The sequence below is a fragment of the Mytilus galloprovincialis genome, chromosome 4 (genome assembly GCF_965363235.1).
Source record: "Mytilus galloprovincialis chromosome 4, xbMytGall1.hap1.1, whole genome shotgun sequence".
Taxonomy (NCBI): domain Eukaryota; kingdom Metazoa; phylum Mollusca; class Bivalvia; order Mytilida; family Mytilidae; genus Mytilus; species Mytilus galloprovincialis.
Genome location: NC_134841.1, coordinates 46,327,769 through 46,340,452, shown reverse-complemented (window position 1 = coordinate 46,340,452; position 12,684 = coordinate 46,327,769).

The window sequence follows — 12,684 nt, the reverse complement described above, 5'->3', positions numbered from 1 at the left end:
TTACAATGACGAAAGCATATAACAATTGACTCGGAATATTCCGAATGGAAACAAATTGATTACATGCATGATATGTAAACATATATGTGTTATCATGTGTGTTCATTGTTGTAATGTTTGTTTATTATTATTTGAACGGTGTAAAGACAGTAATAATCAATATGAAAATGTTGTTTTGAACAACCATGACAAAGACAATGATATGATTATAGTTTTACCATCGTCATTTATTTGAAGTATAAGCTTCCTATAATATTCAACAGTGAACAAAACGTATGTTTTGTTATTCGAAAAATATCTGTATCAAGTCAAAAGTATTCATTTCATCATCCCCATTCGTTCAGTCGGTTGCTATAAATTTAGTAAAACGGTTGATTGTTTCAGGTTTTATGTCAAATCTTGCAGGAAAAATGTTTAAAGCATAAGATGCAAACTCTTTGATATTTGAAATCTAGTGTAAAGGCATTTGGTAAGAAAAACTGGACGTTCAATGTCTGAATTTAAGAGTATATATTTGTACACATAATAGCTTTTATCATATTCTAAGTATTTATCCCAAACGTATATAACCTAAACCAAATGAAAATAAATATCATATTTGTTGTGTTTTAAATACAAATGTATTGGTAACAGTCGCCCTTATATGCAATAAATAATAAAAACATGTAAAATGATACATTGAATTTAAGTTATTATATTAAACACATTATTTTCTCTTGCAATTGTCTACATATCTTGTCAAGAGTGGCACAGTTGGTCCTTAGTGGATGGAATTTTTATTAATGAATCAGCCAGTCAACCATTTTATATACCTATATTTGATTCTTTTTATCGCAATTTCAATTAAAGATTTTAATTTGTTTTTCTAATATCTTTCAACTGCTTTGTTTTTCATGATTTTTAATCATTATAGTCTATTGATTATACATTAAGATGACGGTGATCATTTGTATCTTATATGTGTTTAACGACACTTTTGGGTCCTTGCATTCTTCGGCTGACGAAGTTAATTCACACGCTTCATGGTTAAGATAATCTTTTACGTGACATATTACACACGACAGCTCTGACGTCAAACTCACAACGACATAAGCATGTAACATTTGGTTCGAAATATTACGAATAGATAAAAATTGATCACATGCATGATATGAAAACATATTTGTGAAATCATGTGTGTTCATTGTTTAAATGTTTGTTTATTGTTATTTGGTCCCAGAACATAATTATTTCGCAGTGCATCTCTTTTGTACAATAAATGAAAATTAAAACAAACCCACCTGCGCTTTCTCAATAATATTTTAACAGTGTGTTGTACTTCTTGTGCGACAATTTATGAAAAAAAATTGAAAAATTCATCGGCTCTAACTCAAAATATGGACAATTTTATGTTAAGGGTGTCTTGAAATCTTTTGACTGCATCCGAAGTGCTTATTTTTAACCTTTTTCAGATAGACCAACTCACTATTTTACAATAAAAGTCATGAACCAATTTTATTTTACAGTGTAATTTCATCCCATACTTGCTATTTGAGGCATAAAACATGGAGAAATAGATTTAGGAGGGGTATCCAAAAAGGCAAGTAACACACTGTACACATGTACGTCCAATAGGGACTATATTCGTGGACAACGAAAATCAGAGGTTGATAATTGTGTTCCCGGATCATTTGAACGGTGTAAAGTCAGTTACAATCAATTTAAAAATGTAGTTGTAAAAAACCATGACAAACAAAATTATATGATGCTATATAACCATTAAGTTTCATCACATTTTGTTTCAGTATAAACTATCATGTCTACAACTTTGATTGCACCCCAGCGAATATGGTATATGACTATTAAATTGCAATTTAAGGCGCCATTGTGTATGCTGTAATATATGTTGTGGGGAAAGTAATTTTATTTCGTGGAGATGTTCTATAAGATATATGGATATATTAAGGTCAATTATCCGTATATGTCGTTATTTTAAACATCATTTTATTAGATTGTTCGTGTTGCTTATCTTAAGTTTTCTTTGTGATATTTTTGTCGTATGTCTGTTGCCAGTTTATCATTTTGCCATCGTGTTGTCTGTTTTTTATGGACATGTTTATCGATGCCAATATGAAATCTTTTGGGGTTCGGCGGCCGAGTGGTCTAAGTACTTTATTTACTAGCCTCTCAACACTGTGGTTGTGAGTTCGAATTAAGAAAAATCTAAACTTTAATGATATATCTTTTATTTGTACTCACTTATGAATTCACTAGGAATAAACAGAACATTACGTACCTAGCTCCTTGTCAGCTTATGGTCGGCAACATAAATAGAGCCAACTTATTCATTGAAAAATATGACAAATTATATTCAATTTCATTTGCAACATGCATATTTGTGAAATGTATTTCAGGGAATCAATTCCACGGTTGAATTTAAAAATGATTGGTATTTTGGGTTTTCTTGCGCATGCAGAATCATAAAAATCCGAAGATCGAAGATTTACATTTGTTTTAAATCTGATGACCGCAAATATCCGTTTTGCTATCGCGTCGCAATATTATTAGTTGCATAGTGTTCTATCTAGTGACTTAATACGGTATATATAGGGTCAATGAATTCCAAATGGGGTGAGAGCGAAGAAGTTCGAATCCCCATATGGAATTTACTGACCCCATATACATGTATACCGTATTACGTCACTAGCACACTATGTAACGAATTTATCTCACCGACTATCTTAACGTGTGAAATTTAGACTAGTGACCCATCAAAATGAGCAAATCGTCAATACTGTTATAATTAAGAAACTGCTTCCATTGATCCTACAAAAACAGATGCCAATAATGACAACTTGTTCGGTTATAATGTGTTTTATGAATTTATTTCAATCTTAATCATCAATTTCTTCGTCTGTGTGAAACCTTTAAGATTTTTTCTCAGTACCGTGTTGTTTTTACAAGGATACGAAACACCACTACTAACCGTGTATGAAATAAGTCCCGCCTCCCTTCGAAACTAATATGGATTATAAAGGGACGTAACACCACTACTAACCATGTATGAAATAAGTCCACATCCCTACAAACCTAATATGAAATAAACACGGTCTCCACGAGGACGCTTTTAACCAATCATTTTCCTAGAAATGTATAGGAAGTAAGATAATTTCTAATATTGTATTCAGTGGTGACATTATATCCGAACTAGTTATATCTGCAACAAATACCTAGCCACCATGAACCTAATTGATATTTACACGGGTTGTGTTTATCTATTTCCTTATTTTAACACCATTAGTGGTTCTATATTTTAACCATTATTTACAACATTCGTCTATACAAGATACAATATTGTCAAGCGTCCCCATCGAAAGAATAATCCTTCTCTATAAATGAATAAGACCTTTTAAACCCACATTAAGCTTTTCATCCTACACCAGAAGGACATTCCTACTATCAATATCTTTCTACGCATTAGTTCATTGACGAGAATGATACTTGGAAAACGGAAAACAACTTTGATTTGGCAGTTATTACTTAAAAAACATCGTATAATATAAAATAATGTATTTGCACTGCTCTCAATACCGTTGGTGTTTAATAATTTACATTGCATTTAATAATATCTATCATATCATGTCGTTAATAACATTGATTTGCACCAACTGTCGTGTGTACGCAGAGGACCATATAATAGTATTTTCATTTTTTTCTGTATTTTTGTATCGCTGTCTTTAGAGGAAAACAAATTAGTTCTACATTAGCTCAAGAGCGATTGCAATAATTAATGATATACTTTTTAGCTTTAGGTGTGGAAAATTTCACTTGATTGCAGTTGAATAATTCTAATGACAAGTCATATAACGTGTCATTAAATGTAAATGCTTGTTCAAATGCCACAGAGAAATTTCTGATTTTTGTTCTTCAAATGTTCATCACGTTTTACATTTCATATCTTTCTATGCGTTAAAGAAGTTTGTTATTTCTTGTTGCCTGTACGGTGACCTATATTTTCTTAATTACCTCTACGTTATTTAAGCTCTGGTAGAGAGTTGTCTAATTTGCATTCATATCACACGTTGTTGTTATTATTCAAAGACATGATCGGCAATAGAAGTCTAAACATGACACAACATATTCCATTTTGATATTTGATTTTGTGCCCGAGAGTGTGTTTTATTGGATGAAACAACTTTGTACATCTTTTTTTTTAAACTGGTTAGTTTATGATGAATTTAGTACAATTTAAACATGAAGAAAGGCAACAGTAGTATCTCGCTGTTCAAACGTCAAAAATCGATTGAGAGAAGAAAAATCCTGGTCACAAACTAAAACCGAGGGAAACACACCAACTTTAAGAGGAAAACAACAAATCAACAAAAACATTGAAGTGCAACAAAAACAAACGTAAATATAGACGAACTATAAGATAACAACTGCCATTTTCCTGACTTGGTACAGAGCATTTAAAAAAAATGGTGGATTGAACTTTTTTTTGTTGCTAGCCAAACTTTGCGATTCATGACAGAAATACAGTACACATAAATGAAATATACCCAGGACAGAGAAATACATAAGTTAATAATATAATAGTACATTTCGAAATATAAACAACAGAATAACAACAAAAACTTTAGAACTGTACACAAAAACAGCATAATAGAATAACCAACTCTGTGTCAAAGGAATGTATGAACTACACAAAAAATGACGTCACATGTTTATTTGTAAAGATTGAATATAATTCGAGATTAGCTTTGTAATTATGCTATTTGATGTATTTTATAACTAAAACAAGAAGATGAATACAGAATGAATATTATAGTACATCTTTTTAATTTAATGTGTAATGCTTAATAAATAATGAAAAACTTCGTTTATAATTTGTATTAGATAAGTGTAAAATGTCCAGCGACTAATCTTTAAGGTATATTGAGTATTAACACGCAAATTGATTTATTCATTGATTTGTTTTGGATCAACCTTCAGTGGCAAATACTTCATGCTCGTTTTAGTCTTAAAAAAGTAAATAATAAACTCGATATAAAGGGTCTGCAAAGTGGGTCGACTTGATCAATAGAAGGGGCAATCAGCTTGCTTAATAGCTGGATCACAATGAACAGTACGTAAAATGAAATTTCATTCTAATATATATAGACACATTTGATGAGCCAACCGCTCGTTTGCTGATATGTTTTATTTGACCCGATATGCTAAAACCTCCTTAACTCTATATTATAATAGCTCGTTTCAACGAAACCACAAAGTTACATGCAGTTACGAATGTGGAAAATGTGGTGTTAAATAGGACTACATTATTAAATAGCAACGTATGAGCTTTAAATTTGTTGTATGAATGAATTTGAATCGTTCTCATTTTCTTTTAGGGTTATTTTTTGTTTTGAAAGGGAAGTAACTCCTTACTAACCCATATGGTTGCCATCCTATATGTTAACTAAAAATGTATTTTGAGGGCACCCTATACCAAATATATATAGTCAGGACACCACTTGTAGTCCGTTAACCAATCATATCCCAATAAATCTAGAAGAGGTAAGATAGATACACATACATATATTATTAGTTGTATATGTAAATCTGAAATTACCAATTGAAAATTTTTATTTTTAGCTCAATCCACCACTAATTTAAAATAATGATCACTTGGCTTATAAAACATATCATTGAATAACAGAATTAAATTCAGTATGAGAAAACAATCTAAAGTTCATCAAAGGATGACAAAAACATCAAATAATGACCAATATATTCGTGAACAGCAAAGCAACCATTAAACATTACGCTGTATACTCATTAGCTAGAACAAAGGCGTAGCGAGAACGGGATTAATCTTTTTTATGCCTCGAGTGTTAAAACCTCAAGGCATATAAGCCTGATCATTATCTTAACAAATACCATATCGTTAAAACTAACTTGTTTTCTCAAAGACACCAACAGAAATGTCAAGGTAATAAATTGATCGTATTAATTTTACCTTGGTATCAGAATTTGGTATTAATGACATTCTGGATCCGAAAGTATTAAAATGTTAAAAGGTTTTTTATGCCATTAAAATATGTGTTGGAAAACCCCACTATTTAATGAAATACCATAAAGATTATTAATATCAGTGAAATATTAAACCCAGTGAGAATTAATGGTTGTCTTGATTATCACTCAGCGTCTTCTGATGCAAAGCTACTTATTTTCTTATCAAATAATTGTTCTATATTAATGCTTATTTGAAAACATTTTTTTTTTGGATTCACTAATAAGGTCATTTATTAAGGTACCTACTACGGGCTTAAAAATGAAGATAAGTAATTTTTAACTATGTAGGAGGATATTGGTTTTGTTCCCATGCCTTTCTTCATCAAAAAATAAATGTAAATGCACTATTATTTTTTAGCGTCAATGCGGAACAGTCTTCCCAACGTAATTGACAATCTTAACGACACATTACAATAACCCTCTCCAAAGGACAAATAAACCAACATTAAAGCATATCTTATTGCAAAGTATTCTAAATCATAAACACAAGTAATACCTAAAAGTATCTTTCGCAAATCAACCATCAAAAAGAAACAATTCCATTAACATAGATCAACTTAATCTATATGACATGTTTTATTGACCCATTATACTAATATAAAATGATCAAAATGCGACAAATTTCTTTTTTTCCCGTTATATTGCTAACTATGGACTGTGATGCATTCTGAAATCGATTCATTCAAAAACAAAAGGTGTGTACTAATATTATGTATAGAGGAAACTATTATCAAGGCAAAGCGAAAATAATCTACATTGGAAAGAAATAAATAACAAATCAAATATTATGAATACTAAATAGCATATTTTCTTTGAAACAACATATTGCTATAAGGCAAAACATCATCAATTCAAATATGTTTCAAAACCTGATATCAGTTGACTTGCTAACAAATATCAATTTAAGATAAGATAATAAGTATAATTTTTAAAGCCCAATATGATTAACACCTGATTAATAGAATAATTTTTATATTACCGAATGTTACCTCCGAAGTTTATATTTTTTTTTTCGCCTGGTTACCTATACTGTAGTTTGACATCCTGGTAACAAGTCAAGTAAGAGCATTGTAATTAAATAAAATCAAGCTTTCAATCTGTAAAATTTTTGGTGAAAAAGTAATGCCTAATACTGTCTTTACACTTTAAAATCATCGGAAATCAATAGACTTTGCCCCCAAATTACACCGATTGGTTTTACTTATTTTGGTAACTCTTACTTGACTAAGAACAGAATTTTATACTACATGGAAGGTAACCTGTCGAAAAAATTATAAAATCCGGGGTCAAAAGTTGGTTATATGAAAACAGTCTATCAAGAAGTTATATAACACAAAGACAGGCGAAGATACCAAGTTCAAACACATAAACCGAAAATAAATTGACAACGTCTTGACTAAAAAAGAAAAAGATCAACATAAAAACAGCAGTACACAAATCTCAACATCAAAAGTAAGACTTAGCTACACGAACTCTTTAAAAAAAAAATGCTAAATGGTAAGCATGTTAGTACAATAAAATTGAAAAGTCAAAAGGTATCTAAAAAGAATACCGGGCCTAGATGAAAAGATCAAAATATGAAAGACATATATCAATATGCGCATGCTATACGATAAGGCAGCTTTGTCTGCCATTTAGATGTCCAGCATGTTAATACAATAAAAGTCAAAAGTCAAAAGGTATCTAAAAAGAATACCGGGCCTAGATGAAAAGATCGAAATATGAAAGACATATATTAATATGCGCATGCTAGACGATAAGGCAGCTTTGTCTGCCATTTAGATGTCAAACTAAGAAATATCATTAGTGTTTGTGTTTGTTGTATCCTTTTGTTTTTAATGATTTTGTCATTAAATCTAAGTTATTCATTATTGAGACAGAGTCTTGACTGTCTCAGTTCAGCAAGTGTTAAATATTCGATTAAGAGTTGTAATATGCCTATTGTCGAATAATAAATGCTGACATTAAGATGTCTTTGGTCTGTTAGAGTTTCACCGTATGCAATTATCCACAATTAGTATTTTAACAAACTTACAAACAGAGCACTAATCGATACCTGTGTTTTTATTTTTTCTCTTTAACGAATACCCTGTATTTTTCTTGAGACAGATAACATTTCCTGCCGTTATCCCACATTACAAAACCTTTTTATTGAAATCATCCTTAATTTGTTTTTATCCTAAATACGCATGATTTTTTATCTCTTTTTTTGGGGGGGAGAGAGTGTTATTGGTTCTTAAGCGAAGTACAATAAATCAGAACCTACATTGTTATCAACATCGTACTGTTAATACAAAACTTTGTTCACTTTTATATTATATACCATATATGACTTAAACAGAGTAATGGCTTCTTTCAGTGACACAGTAGAAGTAGTCTGAGGATATAGAATGAAGAATTGAAATAAAAACAACAAATGTACTAGACAAATAGAAGAACTGTTTGAAAATTTCTATATATGGCTATCAATGAAAATAACAGTGCTATTTACAGTCACATGCATTACCACGTTGACCCTACAGAAAATTTCCATTGAGACTGTCTAAATTTATGAAATTGAAATGACATATTAACTAGTATATAGTTAATCTTCTTTGTTGTTTATTATTACCTTCGGCTGTCTGATACTAAAACAGACAACGTCTACAACGGAGCAAATTACCCACGCACACATTGTTCAAATAAGAGATTAAGGAGTAAACAATGATTAATTTACTGACCAATTTTGTTCTATTTGAATGTAGGACGATTGTGGGTTAATATTTAGGACACCTAAAAAATACAGTATCTGAAAACTGTGAAGAAGAAATCTGCAAAATTTTATGATTTTGTGCATTGAGGACAGACTGAAAAGATTTACATGTGATCAGTAACTTTATCGGATCAATCATTGGACAGAGGTTATTAGCTGCAGTTTAGCGATAACTTAATTAACTATGAAACGCAACGTCAATAAAAGAAACAACATTCAAGCTTTGTGATATTTACCTTTAGAAACGTCCACAATCACAATTTATTATATAATGCAATTGAAATTACGCTATAAATTCATGACTTCAGTTGTACATATAAGGACAGTTTTTGTTTTCGTTTATAATTTCAAAAAGGTTTAATTCTGAAATGTAAAAAAAAAAAAAACAATTTGTTTTTAAGAGGCTGTTTACTGTTGTTATAGACATCTTAATTCAAATATACAAGGTACACATTCAGAAGTATTTGCATAATCTCCAGAAGGAGCGTGACTAGGTGCAACGTAACTGTAAGCGTCTCCCGCGCATGAAACAAAACATCTTTAAAATAAGATATGTTTTCCTTGTCAATTAAGAGTAAAATGTTAAATCAATTTTAAAGCTAGTATGATAATAGTACATGCAAAAAAATAGGTTTTTGTTAATAAAAAAAGGTATCAAATCGTCAATTAAAACTATAAAAGACTTCTGTAGGTTAATATATTTCATTAAAGACAAACACATATAAGATACGGTATAATAGAAAAATAAAGTCAATAGTAGTTTACCGCTGTCCTAAACCGATGAAAAAAACATCACCTATTAGAGAAAAAAAATAAAATACAATTACTAACGACACTCCTGATTCCTGACAGGCAAGGGTTTTATAGATTTTAAATTTTCATCTTTTTGAGTTGACTCTTTATAAAAACATATACAATACACATCTGTACTGGGTATTCTCTTATCTTTTGCAAACACAAACAATTACAATTTTATGGATGGTATGCGCCCAATGTGATTTACTAAGTTTTCTTTCACCATGAACGCCGAAAAGGCAGATAGTTGCATGCAACGTCATAATTCTCTATCAAGCGAAATCAAATCCAGGTTGCAAACTAAAACTGAGGGAAATACACACCAACTATAAGAGTGACACTGATAATAACAAACAAATAACGTATATTGTCACCTAAGGGGAAATACAACGGTTGTATTATAATCTAGGATCATAAAATTGTTTATTAAAATTTTATACATTAAATGGAAAAACCAGAATAAACGAATGGATAATAGTATATAGTTCTAAAATTGTTTCTCCTATTTTTACAGTGTTTATAAAAATCATTGGTGTCTGACACAAAAAGCCAAATGCAATAGTAGATCTATGTCTCTACGCATACCTTTTCGAAATAATTATAGTTACAGAAATTAACAATGATTCTTTATTCGTCCACTATAATACTAAAAAAAAAGGAAAATATTGGAGCTTGAGAATATACTTGAAAATTGGAAATTTTTTTAGGATTTTAACCAAATACTATTTGTTTTATTAACACGAAAGTTGATCGCTCCTTACAGTATTTGTAATATGTACAAATCTTTGAGTTGAAATAATCTGAAGACACTGCTTTATATATTAAAGCAATGCAAACATTTTCTATCAAGTACCGAATTAGACTACTTACCGGATTTGTTATCACATAAGCAACACGACGGGTGCCGCATGTGGAGCAGGATCTGCTGACCCTTCCTGAGCACCTGAGATCACCCCTAGTTTTTTGGTGGGGTTCGTGTTGTTTATTCTTTAGTTTTCTATGTTGTGTCGTGTGTGCTGTTGTTTGTTTGTCTTTTTCGTTTTTAGCCATGGCGTTGTCAGTTTGTTTTAGAGTTTGACTGTCCCTTTGGTATCTTTCGTCCCCCTTTTTTAACAATAACAAAAATTGAAGTGATGTTTTGTGTAACATTCCATGTATCAATGTGCTGGCTACACATTAACATTTTTTTTTTAAATAAGGCAAGCTTTTTTATATTACGAAATCAATGCAAGACTCTTGTTATTTCTATAATTCACTATATGATCAAAGAAGGCATTGTGTGGTATTTCTTTTTAATTTCAAACACTTTTTTTTAAAGGAATGCCCTCAGCAAGCCAATGCGTTATAAAAGTAAATAAATATCCGGAGCACCTGAAATAATAACAGGTTTTTGTAGAGTTGGTGTTGCTCAGTATATAGTTTTCCAATGTATGTCTCATTGGCATTCTTACCCACATCTTCCTATTTTGTAGAGTTGGTGTTGCTCAGTATATAGTTTTCCAATATATGTCTCCTTGGCATTCTTACCCACATCTTCCTATTTTGTAGAGTTGGTGTTGCTCAGTATATAGTTTTCCAATATATGACTCATTGGCATTCTTACCCACATCTTCCTATTTTGTAGAGTTGGTGTTGCTCAGTCTATAATTTTCCAATGTATGTCTCATTGGCATTCTTACCCACATCTTCCTATTTTGTAGAGTTGGTGTTGCTCAGTATATAGTTTTCCAATATATGTCTCCTTGGCAGTCTTACCCACATCTTCCTATTTTGTAGAGTTGGTGTTGCTCAGTATATAGTTTTCCAATATATGTCTCATTGGCATTCTTACCCACATCTTCCTATTTTGTAGAGTTGGTGTTGCTCAGTATATAGTTTTCCAATATATGTCTCCTTGGCATTCTTACCCACATCTTCCTATTTTGTAGAGTTGGTGTTGCTCAGTATATTGTTTTGCAATATATGTCTCATTGGCATTCTTACCCACATCTTCCTATTTTGTAGAGTTGGTGTTGCTCAGTATATAGTTTTCCAATATATGTCTCATTGGCATTCTTACCCACATCTTCCTATTTTGTAGAGTTGGTGTTGCTCAGTATATAGTTTTCCAATATATGTCTTCTTGGCATTTTTACCCACATCTTCCTATTTTGTAGAGTTGGTGTTGCTCAGTATATAGTTTTCCAATATATGTCTCATTGGCATTCTTACCCACATCTTCCTATTTTGTAGAGTTGGTGTTGCTCAGTATATAGTTTTCCAATATATGTCTCATTGGCATTCTTACCCACATCTTCCTATTTTGTAGAGTTGGTGTTGCTCAGTCTATAATTTTCCAATATATGTCTCATTGGCATTCTTACCCACATCTTCCTATTTTGTAGAGTTGGTGTTGCTCAGTATATAGTTTTCCAATATATGTCTCCTTGGCATTCTTACCCACATCTTCCTATTTTGTAGAGTTGGTGTTGCTCAGTATATAGTTTTCCAATATATGTTTCCTTGGCATTCTTACCCACATCTTCCTATTTTGTAGAGTTGGTGTTGCTCAGTATATAGTTTTCCAATATATGTCTCATTGGCATTCTTACCCACATCTTCCTATTTTGTAGAGTTGGTGTTGCTCAGTCTATAATTTTCCAATATATGTCTCATTGGCATTCTTACCCACATCTTCCTATTTTGTAGAGTTGGTGTTGCTCAGTATATAGTTTTCCAATATATGTCTCCTTGGCATTCTTACCCACATCTTCCTATTTTGTAGAGTTGGTGTTGCTCAGTATATAGTTTTCCAATATATGTCTCATTGGCATTCTTACCCACATCTTCCTATTTTGTAAAGTTGGTGTTGCTCAGTATATAGTTTTCCAATATATGTCTCCTTGGCATTCTTACCCACATCTTCCTATTTTGTAGAGTTGGTGTTGCTCAGTATATAGTTTTCCAATATATGTCTCATTGGCAGTCTTACCCACATCTTCCTATTTTGTAGAGTTGGTGTTGCTCAGTCTATAATTTTCCAATATATGTCTTCTTGGCATTCTTACCCACATCTTCCTATTTTGTAGAGTTGGTGTTGCTCAGTATATAGTTTTCCAATATAT